Source organism: Manis javanica, chromosome 10 (genome assembly GCF_040802235.1).
Source record: "Manis javanica isolate MJ-LG chromosome 10, MJ_LKY, whole genome shotgun sequence".
Classification (NCBI taxonomy): Eukaryota; Metazoa; Chordata; class Mammalia; order Pholidota; family Manidae; genus Manis; species Manis javanica.
In genome coordinates, this window is record NC_133165.1 from 101,733,391 (window position 1) to 101,748,840 (window position 15,450).

The following is a 15,450-nucleotide window of genomic DNA, read 5'->3' on the forward strand; positions in this document are numbered from 1 at the left end:
TCTTCCATTAGAATATAAGTTCCATGAAGGCAAGCACTTGTCTAGTTTATTGTTCTACCACGAGTGCTTAGGACAGTGTCTGGCACATAATGGGTTCTCATTCATTTAAGTGAACAAATGAATGATTGTGTGTATCAGTCAGGATAGGCTGGGTTGAGCTGCAACAACAAGCACCCTCCAAATCTTAGTGGTGTATTTCTTATGCACTGCAGATCAGCTAGGGGCTCTGTTCCATGTTTCCTCACTTTGGAACCCAGGCTGGCAAAGCAGCCACCATCTTCAATGTTGCTTAGCAATGGAGAGAGGAAAAGAGAGTTGTAGGTTCCCCAATACCAATAAAATATTCTGGCCTGGAAGTGATAGGTGACCCTTTCACTTACAAGTCACTGGACAGAACTAGACTTGTAGCCCTCCCCAAACCACCTGGTGGTAGGTGTGCAGTCTTACTTTGTGCTCCAGAAATATTGATAGAAATAATGACTACCACACTGAGAACAGCAAGGCTTTTGTTGAAGTCTTTTAGGGCTTCTTGTCCATTGTTAGAATTTTGGGGAAGCCAAGAGGCAGCTCCATTTCTCAGAATGACTTTTAAAGTCATAGATCAATCACTTTCAACAAGGACAGTATTATCCCAAGGGGATGAAAATTGGTTTTCTGGGTGAATAAATTGAGATCTTTTAGCCCTCCTAAGAACCACACTATATAAGCATATATAGGATATATTTGTGGTATTTAAATGTCATAGTGGAGACAATTAGGAAAAAATGTCACATAAGCTCTTTAGGGATCAGTAATGAAAAAAAGGTTAAGAAACATTGCTTTAAACTAATGAGAGGTGAGCTTGTATCTGGACTTCTTGTTGCTGGTGGTGTTTGAAGGGAGTTATGGTTCCCTGGGGTATGTGGATTGTTTCTTCTGGCGGAACAGACGACCACACACTCCAGACCACTTCCATAAGACATCTCCTTCACTGCACCTGCTATGCTCCAAAATGTCCTCACACCTGTAGATATAAAGGGCCCATGCATGGAATATTACTAATATTAGTAGCAGTAGTAATTTTATTATCAAGGCAAATATCAACCCCGAGACCACTATTAAGGAAAACCAACACCAAATTGGACAGGTTCTATGCTAAATAATAGACTGGCTGGTATTCTTGTTCTGAGATTTTAGGTCATGTGAATTTGGAAATTTAAGTTTCAGACTCACATGTGTTGTTAAATGTTTTTTGACTTCCAGAGAAAATCTTAAAAGGACAAGATAAAAGAAACAAAAGATCCCTTTCTTTTTTATCTCTTAGCAAAACGGGGTTAGACTTTTTGCTCGCTGTATTTGAATTGCAGCTTGTGCACTTATTCACTGAGGGACATTCTTCAAGTTATATAATTTCTTTGGGCCTTGGTTTCCTCATAGACAAATGAATACTAATTGTATTTACCTCATAAAGTTGTTTCAAGGATTAAATGAAGTAATGCATATAAGTGTTTTAAACAGTGTCTGGTGAAATAGTAGTCATTCCTAGCTATAGTACATTATTTTTATTATTATTATTTCTCATACATGGTACCTAGCCTTCTTAGTTATAAATGGAGGCTCCAAACCTTCTTCCCTTACACATATTTTCTCACACCATTTATGTCATTTATGTAGCTCAGTTTTAACCATATTACCATCCATGGCAGACAGTGAAGGGTTGTGGATACAGCCCATATGCAACTCTCTTTGTCCTAGAAGCTCTCAGCAGATTGATTAGGTATGTACATGTGACTGAGCTCCAAGTAGAAGCCACTAGATGGGACTTAAGAAAAGCTATTTCAAAGAACTGTATCCAGAAAACATGGTTCTTTGGTGTGATGTGTTCCTTTCTTACACACACACACACATACACACACACACACATATACACACATATATGTGTTTATATATATATATTATTTTTATATATAAAACAATAATTATATTATGCACACTAGTAATAATAGTATCATTTCATTCAGGTTCCCAGACTTGATTCCAGCATGTGTGAGTATGTGGGAGGGGGTCTTCCCACACATAACACCAAGCAGTTCTTGAATACCAGCAAGGTGTTGGAGAACTCAACTCAATTCTGATGCTATCTGTCCAGAGACAGCACCAGATTCCCCAGATTAAGGGCTCCGTCCTACAAAACTGCCTCCCTCCCCCACTCCAGGCTCTGGTTGCAAGCCTCAGGCAGTTAACCTGTGCTTCTGACGTACCAGCTATGGATTGGAGTTTCCCATGACCTCCCTCTTGGGTTTGATTAATTTGCAAGAGTGGCTCACAGAACCCAGGAAAACACTTATTCTTTACCAGTTTAATAAAGTATATCCTAAAGGATACAAGTTAACAGCCAAATGAAGAAATACATGAGGCAAGGTCCCAAATAAGGGCGCTTCTATCCTCACGGAGCTTGGAGCCTGGCTCGGAGGCATGTGGAGGTGTTCTGGTTCCCCAGGCATAGAAGTTCTTCTTGCCTGAGAAGCAGGATCCAGAAGTGGAGAAAGATAAGCTCTTCTCAGGGGTTTTTGTGAGGGCTTCACTGCATAGTCATGATTGACTAAATTACTGGCCATTGGCTGTTTCAGTCTCCAGTCCCTGCCCTTGGGTGGGGTTCCAAAAGTCTCTTATTAACATGACAAGACACCTGTTTCACTTTTAAGACTCTTCAGTGTTTGTAGGAACTGTGGATGAAAACCAAATATACCTGGGAAATATATATTTGGTCATGTGAATGACCAATATGTATTTCTTATAACTCATATATCACCTTTGGCATTTAGTTCTTTCCAATTTCTGCTTACCAAGTGAAATGCAGATGGGTTTTACTCTGGTTGGTGCAGCAGCTAACTCATGACCATGAGGTGACAGCCATGATACCATGACTTTAAGGGCAGGGCTGCAGAGGATAGGAAGAGATTAAACTCACGATGGCTCTGTTGGACAACTATATCACCCTACACAAACTTCTTCCTGGCATCTCAGTATGAGAAAGAGCATATGTTCATGGGTTAAAGCTGCTGTTTTCTGTTGCTTGCAGCAGAAAGAAAGCATTTTAGTTGATCCATTATTTTTATCTATATGGAAATCTTTGTGTAAATTTGGATGCTTCATAAAAATGAAAGGAAAATGAAACAATATGTACATTTATAAACTACTGGTAAGAGACATAGTCCCAGAACATAGTAGCAAAATAAGTTTTGGGGTTTGTTTATCCCAAAATTATAAACACAAGGGTCATGCCATATGAAACTAGCCAAATACGTATTTGCCTTTTTTGTCATTATTGTTATTTTAAAATTTTATTGTTTATCTTTTCCAGCATGATTGAGATATTATTGACATATAACATTGTATAAGGAGTGTAAGATAAATTCTAGCCAAAATAAGCAGGCGAAGAGAGGCAACAAAGGGCCAGATAATTTATTTGAATGCAAACACCCGGGCGAGATTTCCGCAGCCTACAGAAATAGAGGCTGGGGAATTCACGCACGTAGGCAGACAGGCAGCGAGTTTTTAAAGAAGGTAGGGGGAGGCAGAGCTTAGATTTACAGCGGTGCGAGGATTGGCTAACATATGGCACATTTTTCAGGTTGGGAGGGGGCAACAGCCGGGGACTTTGACACGTCATCAGGGTCCCATGTGCTTGCTCCTCCCATCAGTACTCTCAGCCTTACATTTCAGCCTTTTGGTTATAATGGACGCTGACTCGATCTGGCTACTTCCGGCTGAGGAGGGGCAATGTGGGGGGGTTTAAGGCTGGTTGATGGCTGGAGGCTCAGTCAGGAGGGGCGAGTAGTTGCGCAGAAACAGTTGATTAACTTTTTTGTGTGAAATTTCTGCTATGCGCTGTTGAAGGAACTCGAAAACACATGGGGCGATTAAGAGTTAACCACAAACTGTTATTAAGGGACCCAGCAGAGGCATTAGCCAGGCCATTATGGGAGACTGAAGCCACCCATAAGGGCTGCCTTCAGATACTCGTGTTTTATGGAGGTCTTTTTGTAATTCTTGCAGTTTTTTTACGCTTTGCTCTACGACCCCAGACTCATTGATATAGTAGCAGCATTCTTCTTGCAAGAAAATACAGGTTCCACCCTTTTCTGCAGTAAGCAGATCTAAGGCCCGCCGATTTTGAAGGGTAACCTGGGCAAGGGAAGTAAGTTGTCGCTGGAGGGAAATAAGGGAGGTTGAGGTTTCTCCTAAGGTTAGGCTCACTCTATCATCTAATGCTGCCAATTGACTTGCTAGACTTTGAGAGCTGACTAAGCTATGGCCTAACGCTCCTGCCCCTGTGGCGGCCACAGACACTGAAGTAACTAGGCTCACTCCCACCAGCACTGGTAGAAAAACTGCCCTATTCTGTCTAGTGTTTTGATATATAGACCATTCATCTAGTGCCTGTCTTACCTCAGGTTTGCTGTACAGAGTTAGTTGGGGCACTAGCATTACCGAAAAGCAGGGTCCTACAGTGGTGCTGTTGATGCATTGAGTAAGCGTGCTATTGCACGAGAAGAATCCGCCTCCTTGAAGGGAAATTGGAGTGTCTACAGTTACCCGTTGTCAGCATTGGCTTCCCAATGGCCATTCTGAGATAGTGGAATGCTAGGTCAGGTAGCAGGTTAGCGGGGACGATGGCTTTTTGTGCCATTTTCTGGTGACCCTGGACTTACGCCGAGCTTTGGGCTCAAGGCTTGTTTTCCACATCAGTACCTCGCTTAAAGGGAGGCCGTGGTCTTTTTCAGAGTTTACTGGTTGAGCCTGGAAAAAACTAATGGGAACTGCAGCCACCGGGGGGTGTTGGAGGGAGGTGCAGAGGAAACAATCAGACACATTGCTGAGGATATGTAAAGCATTAAGAAACTGCACTGTTTCTCTAATGACTCTGGCCCAGGTAAGTTGTGTTCCTGTTGGTCGTAGAGAGTGGGGGTAGGGGCCTGACTGGATCCTCTGTTTTAGTGCCTGTTCTGTTTTTAAAATATTACTTGATACCTGTGCCTGGGTGTTTAAGACCTCCATGAGAGTGGGGTTTACAGTAGTCCACTCTCTTTTGGTGTCCATCGTGCCCCATGGAAAGGCTTGACCGCTTTCTTACAGCTTGCCCTGTACTCCTTTTTCCCAGCATTGGTCCCATGGGTCACTAACGGTAATGTATAGCCTATTTTGTATCTTGGTAAACATTTTGTCATTGGTTCCCCTTGTCGTGTCTCCTACTGTATGGACTTTACACTTGTTTGCTTCAGGATGGCATCCTCCATACATGTTGGACTGGAATACACATGTACTAGAGGTCTGGTCATAAGGGAAGCATAGCGTTGGGTTTGAGAAGGTATTTAAGATGTCTGTGTATATAGGTATTTGAACCGGTGCCTGACAACCCGCACGCAGGCAGCTTTGAGTGCCTACTTCTTGGGCCTCAGTTCCATGAGGAAGGGTTAGGTTAAGCCTGAATTTCCATGCCAAATAGCTCTGCCTGGAGACTTTAGGGTCATCTATTTGGCTGGCTGTACTTGACACGACTAACCCGTAGCTTAAGAGGACCCACTTCACAAGACACCCACTCATCATGTCTGGGTACCCGTTTGAGCCTGGAAAGGTGATACCAGGAGGAGTGCCCATGTAGTTTGGCTGCTGAGGGCATAGTGAGGATTATTGCATATGGCCCTGTCCAGTGGGGTTGGAGAGATTTTGGCTGGAGTTCTCTTAGGAGTACCTCATCTCCTGGCTGAAGGATCACTACGTCTCCTTGGTTGCTGGATGACGTAGGTTGGGGTAGGAGCTGGTCTGCGTGTTCCCTAAGAAGATGCCTCAACAGTGTAAAGTAAGGAAGATAGGAGGCCAAAGGAGGAGAGGTAGTGGGCAGGCCTGTGTTCAGTAAGAAGGGCCTGCCATACATCAGCTCAAATGCACTTAGTCTAGCTGGTCCCCGGGGGGCAGCATGCAGCCCAGCGAGAGCAATGGGGAGAAGATTGGGCCACGAGAGCTTTACCTCTAGAGACAACTTAGTTAGTTGGTCTTTTAAGAGACCGCTAGCCCTTTTGACCTTACCCAACGATTGGGGGTGTTAAGGTATATGGAGGTTCCAGGTGATATTGAGAGCCTCAGCTGTTAGCTGGGTGACCGACAGACGAAAGCAGGCCTGTTGTCCGACTGTAGCGAGGCAGGCAGGCAAAAATGAGGGATGATGTGTGCTACCAATGTCTGTGCCACCACCGAAGCTGTCTCTGGGTTGGTGGGGAAGGCTTCAATCCATCTTTAAAAGGTATCAACCAGAACTAGTAAATACCTGAGTTTTTTATGTTTAGGCATGTGGGTGAAATCAACCTGCCAGTCCTGTCCAGGGATGGTTCCTCTCATCTGGTGGAGGGCCATCCGGATTTTTAGAGCACCTTGAGACAAGATGCAATGACAAATAGTGCAGCCTTGGTATACCTCATCTATGGCCTTGCGGAGACCATAAGGGGCAAATATGGGGGAGAGAAACTGGTGCATGGCTTCTGGCCCAATGTGTAGAAACTGATGAATTTTGGATATGACATCCCTGCCTTGGGCTTGGGGGAGGGCAATTCATCCCCTGAGATATATCCATCCCTGATCTCCTAACACTCCCCCTTGATGTAGGAGCAGTTGTTATTCATCATTGGGGCATTGGGGCAGTAGAGAGGAGGAAAGAAACACAGAGGGTGGGCTAGACCCGGATGTAAACTGTCGGGCCATGGTGTCTGCCAACGCATTACCTCTGGTTACTGGATCGTTTCCAGTTTGATGTCCTTTACAATGCATGATGGCCACCTCCTTGGGGTCCTGTAGGGCCTGTAGCAGGTGGCCAATAGCCCTGCCATTGATGATTGGGGTTCCCTTGGTGGTGAGGAAGCCCCTTTCCTTTCAAATTGCTGCATGAGTGTGTGTAATCAAGAAGGCATATTTAGAGTCAGTATAAATTGTGGCTCTCTTCCCGGCTGCCAGCTGTAATGCTCAGGTAAGAGTTACTAATTTGGCTTTCTGGGAGGTGGTCCCAGATGGGAGTAGGTTTGCTTCTATCACTTGCGACAGAGTTACCACTGCATAGGCTGCCCTTCACACCCCATCACGCTCCTTCACTGAGCTTCCATCTACGAAAAAGGTCAAGTCAGGGTTTTCAAGGGGCATGCCTTGTAGGCCCTCTCTAGGTTTTCTAAGAGCTTCTACAATCTCTCCACAGGAATGAGTGGGCTGATCTGCCTGATCACTGACGGGAAGCAAGGAAGCTAGGTTAAGGGGTGGAGAGACTTGTAGGGTTACCTGTGGATGTTCAATGAACAGGAGGTGAAATTCTTGTACTCTTGAAGGACTCAAGGAGGCTAGGGATTTATGACTCAAAAGATCTTGTAACAGGTGTGGGAAATACACAGTAATGGGCTGTTGGAGCATTAATTTCAGGGCTTCTCGGGCCAGACTTCCCACAGCTGCCAGGGCTCGGAGGCAAGGCTGCTACCCTCGGGCAGTGGCATCTAACTGTTTGGAGAGAAATGCAATGGGACGGCACCCTGGCCCCACTGGCTATACCAGCACTCCAGTGGCCACTCCTGCCCTTTCTTCTGTATATAGGGTAAAGGGCTTGGTTAGGTCGGGGAGCATCAATAGGGGGGATGAGAGCAACGCATTCCACAACTGATTGAAAGCAGAAGCTACTTCAGTGGGTGAAGTTAGTAGCCCAGTAGGAGTCTTTGTAGCAGCCGCATAGAGCGGTCTGGCCAGAAGGGCAAAGTTAGGCACCCAGTGTCTGAAAAACCCTACTAATCCTAGAAAGGATAGTATCTCGGCTCCTGAAGTAGGTGGCAGGAGAGCTTTAATCGCAACTACTCGGTCCACCGTCAGAGCTTTAGTGGTGGGAGTTAGAGTCAGCCCAAGGTATGTAACTTGAGGTAGAGACAGCTGTGCTTTGGCCGGGGATACCCTGTACCCCAGGTCTGCTAGGAAATTGAGAAGGGATGTGGTGTCTAGGACCGAGGCCTCCTTTGAGGGGCTGCAAAGTAAAAGATCATCCACATATTGGAGGAGAGTACTCTTGCCCGTTGAATGTCATGAGAGGTCCTCTGCCAGGGCCTGTCCAAAAAGATGGGGGCTATCTCTAAAACCTTGAGGTAGAACTGTCCAGGTCAGTTGTCTAGATCAACAGATATCAGGGTCTTCCCACATGAAGGCAAATCCCACATGCGATTCTGAGTGGAGGGGTATAGTGAAAAAGGCATCTTTAAGGTCTAGTACAGTAAAATGAGAGGTACCGGAAGGACCTGAGACAGAAGAGTATATGGGTTAGGCACTACTGGGTGTAGAGGGATAACAGCCTCATTAATTATTCGAAGGTCCTGAACAAGGCGATATGCTCCAGAAGGCTTTTTTACCGGCAAGATGGGAGTATTGCATGGAGAGTTAGTTGGCACTAAAAGCCCTTACGAGAGTAGACAATTAACAATAGGCTGTATTCCCCTTTGGAGAACCTGTGAAATAGGAAATTGAGGCCAAGAGGGGAAGCGGGAAGTGTCTTTAAGGCGTATTAAAACTGGGGTGTGGTGGGTTGCCGCCACGGGCATGGAGATGTCCCACACAACTGGATTGACAGCAGTCCAGGGAGTTGGGAGACTTAGGTCTCTGTAGTCTAACTCTCCTTCGCCGACTAAAGCAACAAGGGAGTTTCTGGAATTTTGTAAGCATTTAAAAGGTGGGAGGGAAATAGAGGCTCCTAACTTATAGAGCAAATCTCGTCCTAACAGAGGGGTAGGACAGGAAGGCATGACAAGAAAGAAATGAGTAAACGGGATGCTTTGAAAAGTGCAGGCTACTGGGCCCATCTCCAAAGGCTTGGAAGAGGTTCCCATGACTCCAACTATGGAGACCTTGGCAGGGTATAAAGGCCCTTTAAAGGAGGGGAGAACAGAGTAGGTAGCCTCCGTGTCCACCAAGAAAGAGATGGACTTACCCACTACCCACAGCTTAGCCCTGGGCTCGGCGAGGGTGATCGAGGTGTCCGAGTCCAGGCGTCTTCAATCTTCAAGGATGCCTAGCAGGTCTGAAGGGTAGTCCTTTGAGGGTGTCTGCCCCCCACTGGACTCTTCCGCTGGGGGAGGACCACCCTCTAGAGGACAGTCTACTTTCCAATGACCTCGCTTACCACAGCTGGGGCATGGTTTGGTCAGTTTGCGTGGGTTGGGGCACTTCCGTGCCCAGTGCCCGTCTTTACCGCATGGAAATCAAGGGCCCAGAGGTTCGAGTCAATCTTCAGGGACACCCCGATGAACTCTATGAGCCGGCCGCAGAGCAGCTGTTATGGCACGAGTTTGTTCTGCCATTCAGGCAGTTGACTTCCTCTCTCTCTCGTCCTCTCGGGCATGAAAAACTTTAAATGCCAAATCTACTAGGTCTCCTAGAGGGGTTTGGGGACCATCTTCAGTCTTATTAAGCTTGCGCCTGATGTCAGGAGCTGACTGAGTTATAAAATGCATGGCTAGGAGACAGGAACCTAACACTGAGGCTGGGTCAATCTTAGTGAAAGCTCCTAGAGTTTCTTTGAGGCGCTTGAGGAATTCTGATGGGTTTTCATCAGGTTTCTGGGTAATTTCTCTAAGCTTATCATAATTGATAGCTTTTTGGGCAGTAGAGTTCATACCTGCCAATAAGTGGCGAATCATGTGATCTTGGCATGCTTCACCCTCGGGAGAATTATAATCCCACAGGGGTTCTTGTAGCGGAATATCTTCTCTGCCCATAGGTTCCCGCTCATCCGTGGCATGGGCTTCATTGGCACAGTGCTGTGCCGCTGCCGTGACACGGTCATATTCCTCCGTGGTTAGAGTGGACCGGAGGACTACATGTACATCGTGCCAGGTGAGCTTGTAAGCTCGAATAAGATATTTAAACTGTTTAGCAAACATTATGGGGTTGGAGGAAAAGAATCCCAATCACTGTTCTACTTGGGACAAGTCTGCCAGGGAAAAGGGAGCATGAACTTGCACTACTCCTTCAGCTCCTGCCACCTCTCTCAGAGGAGCTATCACATGAGCTTGAGACCACTGTGACTTAGAGCGAGTTACAGGAGGGCTAGAGCATTTGGGCGCCAGCTGCGGAGAGTAAGACGGTGGTGGATTTGGAGGAGGGGATAGAGGAGGCGACTTTGGTAGTGGGGGATACAACCTGGGAATTGGTGTAGAACTTGAAGGCAGGAGACTAGAATATGGGGGAGTTTTATCTGAAGTGGAGTCAGCACTTGTGGAGTAAAATGGTGTCCAGACTGGAAGAGAAGGGGAACAAGGCAGAGGAGAGACTGGAAGAGAAGGAGAGCAAGGTGGAGGAGAGACTGGGAGAGAAGGAGAACAAGATGGAGGACATGAACAATGAGGAAGGGAGCTGGCCCCCGTGGTGGGCCTGGAGGAGCGGAAAGGGGGGTAGCCGAGATCCTCTGCCAAGTCCACCAGAGAAGAGCCTCCCAGTAATAGGAGTGGTAGAGCTCGGCGGTCTTTGGCGGAGGCCTGGGCCAACAAAACTTGGGAAGGAGAACACTTAACATATAGATCTGAATGGGTGTGAAAAGTCCAAAAAGCCTACACATATGGGATTTCACTCCACTTTCCGCCCCGGTGGCAGTAATTAGTTAAGTCGGTGAGGAGGATAAAATCAAAAGTTCCCTCAGGGGGCCAGCGAGATTGATTGTCCAAGGGATACTGAGGCCAGACCTGAGAGCAAAGGAAGACCAGCTTCCGTTTGCGAATTTCCCGGGACAAATTAGATTAGCCAGATTAGAAATGAGACACTGCAGTGGGGCCTGAGCCTCTGCTTTGGAGGACTGGTTCCCCATGTCCGCTCCCACTTCCCAAAAAAAATCCCGCTGAGAGGAGCACCCAGTGTCCCAAGAACACCAAGTCAGGGGAGGCGGCCTGGGAGCCTGTGTGAGGGATGACTCCCACACCGCAGGGCCAGGGGCGAGTATCCCGGGTACTCACAACAGATGGGCTGAATGCCCAGACCTGGACGTAGCTACGATTTCGGACGGACCAGGTGAAATGGAGTTAGGAAGGGAAGCAGACTGGGGGAAACTGAGGGACTCACCAGAAAATAGTCCACGCAGTGTAGAGCAGGCTGAGGTCCCAGGTCGGGGAAGGAGGGGGCGGGGCTGCCGGTGGCCGGTCGGGGCCCCGCACTCACACTCTTTCCCAGGTTTCGGTGCCAAATGTAAGATAAATTCTAGCCAAAATAAGCAGGCGAAGAGAGGCAACAAAGGGCCAGGTAATTTATTTGAACGCAAACACCCGGGCAAGATTTCCTCAGTCTACAGAAATAGAGGCTGGGGAATTCACGCACGTAGGCAGACAGGCAGCGAGTTTTTAAAGAAGGTAGGGGGAGGCAGAGCTTAGATTTACAGCGGTGTGAGGATTGGCTAACATATCAGGTTGGGAGGGGGCAACAGCCGGGGACTTTGACACGTCATCAGGGCCCGACGTGCTTGCTCCTCCTGTCAGTGCTCTCAGCCTTACAAGGTGTGCAACATAATGATTCTTCTTTTTTAAGGTTTCATTGATATACATTCTTATGAAGGTTTCATATGAAAAACAATGTGGTTACTACATTCACCCTTATTATTGAGCCCCCCCCCACCCCATTGCAGTCATGGTCCTTCAGTGTAATAAGATGCCACAGAGTCACTACTTGTCTTTTCTGTGCTACACTGTCTTCCCCATGATTCCCCCCACACCAGTGTACTAATCATAATACCCCTCAATCCCCTTCTCCCTCCCTCCCACCTGCCCTCCCTCATCCCTCCCATTCATGAACAATAGTTCCTTCCTGGAGTTTGTGAGTCTGCTGCTGTTTTGTTCCTTCAGTTTTGCTTCATTGTTATACTCCTCAAATGAGGGAAATCATTTGGTGTCTGTTTTTCTCTGCCTGGCTTATTTCACTGAGCATAATACCCTCCAGCTCCATCCATGTTGTTGCAAATGTAGGATCTGTTTCTTTCTTATGGCTGAATAGTACTCCATTGTGTATATGCACCACATCTTCTTTATCCATTCATCTACTGACGGACACTTAGGTTGCTTCCATATCTTGACTATTATAAAAAAAGTGCTGCAATAAACATAGGGGGCATATGTCTTTTTGAATCTGAGATCTTGTATTCTTTGGGTAAACTCCTAGGAGTAGACAACATAATGATTTGATATATGTATATATTGCAAAATGATCACCACAATAAGGTTACTCAATACACCCATCACCTTACATAGTTACAATTTTGGTGTGTATTGTGAGAGCTTTTAAGTTTTACTGTCTTAGCAATGTTCAAATATACAATGAAGTATTGTTAACTAGAGTCACCATGCTATGCATACATCCCCAGAAGTTATGCATCTTAAAATTGGAAGTTTGTACCCTTTGACCAAGTTCACCTATTTCCTTCCCCTGCCCCATCCTTGACTGCCACCAATCTCTTCACTTTTTCTGTAAATTTGGGTTTTTTAGATTCCACATGTAAATGAGATCATAAATCAAAGATAGTATTTGTCATCCTCTGTCTGACTTGTTTCACTTAAAATAATGCCCTCAAGGAATAAATGTAACCAAGAATGTGGAAGATCTATACACTGAATATTTCAAGACAGTGATGTCAGAAATTAAAGGTGATACAAATCCTAGACTTCCTGATCCCAGTGCAGTTGTAAGGGAGTTTGGGGAGATGGAATCTGGCTTCCAACCTGGGAGGTAGGCCTTACCTCCTATGGAGACTCATGTACAGAAGGCATTTTCCAACCATTGAAAGGGACTTCAAATAGTAGCAGTGAAAAAGAATGACGCTTCATGGCTAAGCAACACGGTCAGAGTAAACCCAGCTCTCTCTAATAACAAAGTCCATACGTTTAGCCACCATACTGAAGGGTTCATAATCTGAGGTGAGGAATCTAGATCTCAGATTTTTGAGATAACAGGGCTCCCATCTGGTGAATCCAGGGGGATGGAAACACTGTTGGGTGTGTGTGTTTCTAAATCATCTTTTCCCTTTCTTCTCTTTACACATTTTGTCAGGAGACTGATGGCAAGCCCATGGAGTGGTTTGACCAAGATGGGGCTTTATTTTCTTTGACAGCTAGGTTGCCAGCTGTATAAATATCAAGAAGGAAGTGGTGCATCTGGTGAGAAGGATATATTCCTATAATAGGCAGATGTGATGGCAGAAGAATGAGCTTTGGAAGTGGAATCATTAGGAAAGATCCTTATTCACCTCCCTTTTTTCTCCTACAGATTTCCACAGAAATGACAAGTCTTGGCTAAACTGTTTGGTTGTTTTCTGCACTTGCTTGTTCATACACCCACCCGCATCCCACGGGAGTAGTGGCAAATCTGGTTGAAGAGAACCTAGGCCACCTTTTTTAAGTGGGTAGAGTGACTGTCCAAGGTCCTTGATCATGCGCTGTTTCTTACTGATGTTGCAGCAAGCACTGAGCCTTTGAGCCTTGCTTCCTATCCCCATGTGGAGAGCAGAGAAACGGGCAAAATGACCTGTCTCCTGGGGTCGGCTGGGAAGCAAGGTGGGCTTGGGACTGCCTAGAAATGTAAGTTGGGGCTACCTGTAGACCCACTTCCTGCTACAGGAAGTGTCCAGGTCTGGATTTAGAAAGAGAGCAAGAAGACTCATTTTGGGTTCCCCAATGCCATTTACCGGGTACCCTCAATACCGCTTTTTGGCGGCATTGATAAGGTCAATATTTTGGCTCCCTTACGTCTGCTGGAACATGTTAGTCTTAGGCTATGAGGGAACAGCAAAGTCAGGACCCCTGGATTCAAATTTATCTCCTTAATGCATTTAGCAAGTCACCTAGGCTTCCTGAGCCTCAGTTTCTCCGACTGTGAAGTAGGAATAATAATAGCTGCCTCACAGACCTATAACCACAGTAAAGACTAAAAGAGATTCCACATGTTAAATGTGTTACCTGACTAAGTGCATAGTAGGTATGCAGGTACACAAGAAATGTGAGCTGAAAAGGAATTTTAGAAAAGACAGAGACTATTTACTTTTTAAAATAAAAATACCTAGTTGAAAAGGGTTAAGGAGAAAAATCAATGTAGGCTGTAATTTGGTAGCATTCAGGAAAAGAAGTTTATTTAACTGCATGTCATTTTTCCTCCTTAATAGTAGCTATTATTCACTGAGGACTTACTCTGTACCAAATACTTCGCCAACATTAATATATTTAACCCTCACAAGAAACCTCTGAATTCAGTGCTCTCATAAGCAGTCCCATTTTACAGATGAGAGAACTGGTGCTTAGAGAAGGTGTATAGTGACAGTGCTGGGATTGGAGCTTGGGCCTGTCTGGCTTCAGAGTCAGTACCGGTAATCACACTCTGTCCTGTGAGTACGAAGGAAAATTTAGCTCAGTGCCTACCCCGAATGACATGATTGCACACCGCAAATGGTGGAATGTGGATGAGTGGAAGTTAGCTTTCCCCATGAGCAGTGGATCAGAATTCAGGCCCAAGTCTGTAAGCTGCCACACCGGCAATCTGCAATACTAAGCAACATCTCCTGGGTTCTGCAAAATTTGTGTCCATGGGTAGATGTGCCCCAAATTCTGGCACTGAGGCCGGCAAGTGAATGAGTGAGATGGGGCACTAACTACTCAGGCCATCTGGATATGAAGTGACACCCATACTCCATCAGGGCTCCTTGGTTTGTTTACTCTTTGGTTGGCTACATAAATGCTAATGAAAGTGGTCAGGGGTCTGGTTTCATTTGGAGAGCACTGGACTGTTATCTACCTAGGTTGCCCCCCCTGCTGAGTGTGATACCTATTCATGGGCAGAGTTCTGTTCTGTTGAATAAGCAAGTTGTGTTTCAAGGCAGCCATCCAGCTCCAAAACAGCCCATGTATTGAGATCTGATCTCTTGGCAATGGGGACTCCCAGCATTATCGTTATTATGATATGTTCTAACTCATTCTCTTCTTACAGGTTCCCATGAAAAGAAGCCATGGTGTTGGCATTGGATGTCATTTCCAGTAGCAGTTTTCCCAGTACTGGCTATAGGGACTGAATGGTAAGATGCACACACACCAAAGGGATCCTGGCAGGGGAGCGTGGGTGGGGTAGATTAGGGAGCAGGATGACTGAAGGGTGAGGCAGAGGCTGCTGCAGACACAGCAATGCACAGCTATACAGCTATAAGCATTCACAGGGGTCCTCCTAGCAGGGAATCTGCAAGGTTAGGGAGGAACTATGTGCTCTGTGTGTGTGTGTGTGTGTGTGTGTGTGTGTGTGAATGACAGAGGTGTGCTCTCATCAGACTCTCTTTCAAAAGAAAGTCCAGACCCCAGAGTTCATCTGGCGAAGGATTTCAGCCCTATTTAATATTATCTCTCTTTCACATTTCTCCTTACATTCTAACTTCAAATGTTTCAGTGT

General features: G+C 46.0%; 1 long non-coding RNA gene across 1 annotated transcript in view; it reads left to right on the forward strand.

Moving 5' to 3' along the window:
* Nucleotides 1-15,087, forward strand: part of LOC118970314 (uncharacterized) — a 396,329-nt gene extending 381,242 nt beyond the window's left edge. The window contains exon 14 of the long non-coding RNA XR_012121541.1: nucleotides 15,001-15,087. This is a non-coding gene — a long non-coding RNA (uncharacterized lncRNA). The remainder of the gene's footprint in view (nucleotides 1-15,000) is intronic.
* The last annotated feature ends 363 nt before the right edge of the window (nucleotides 15,088-15,450 follow it).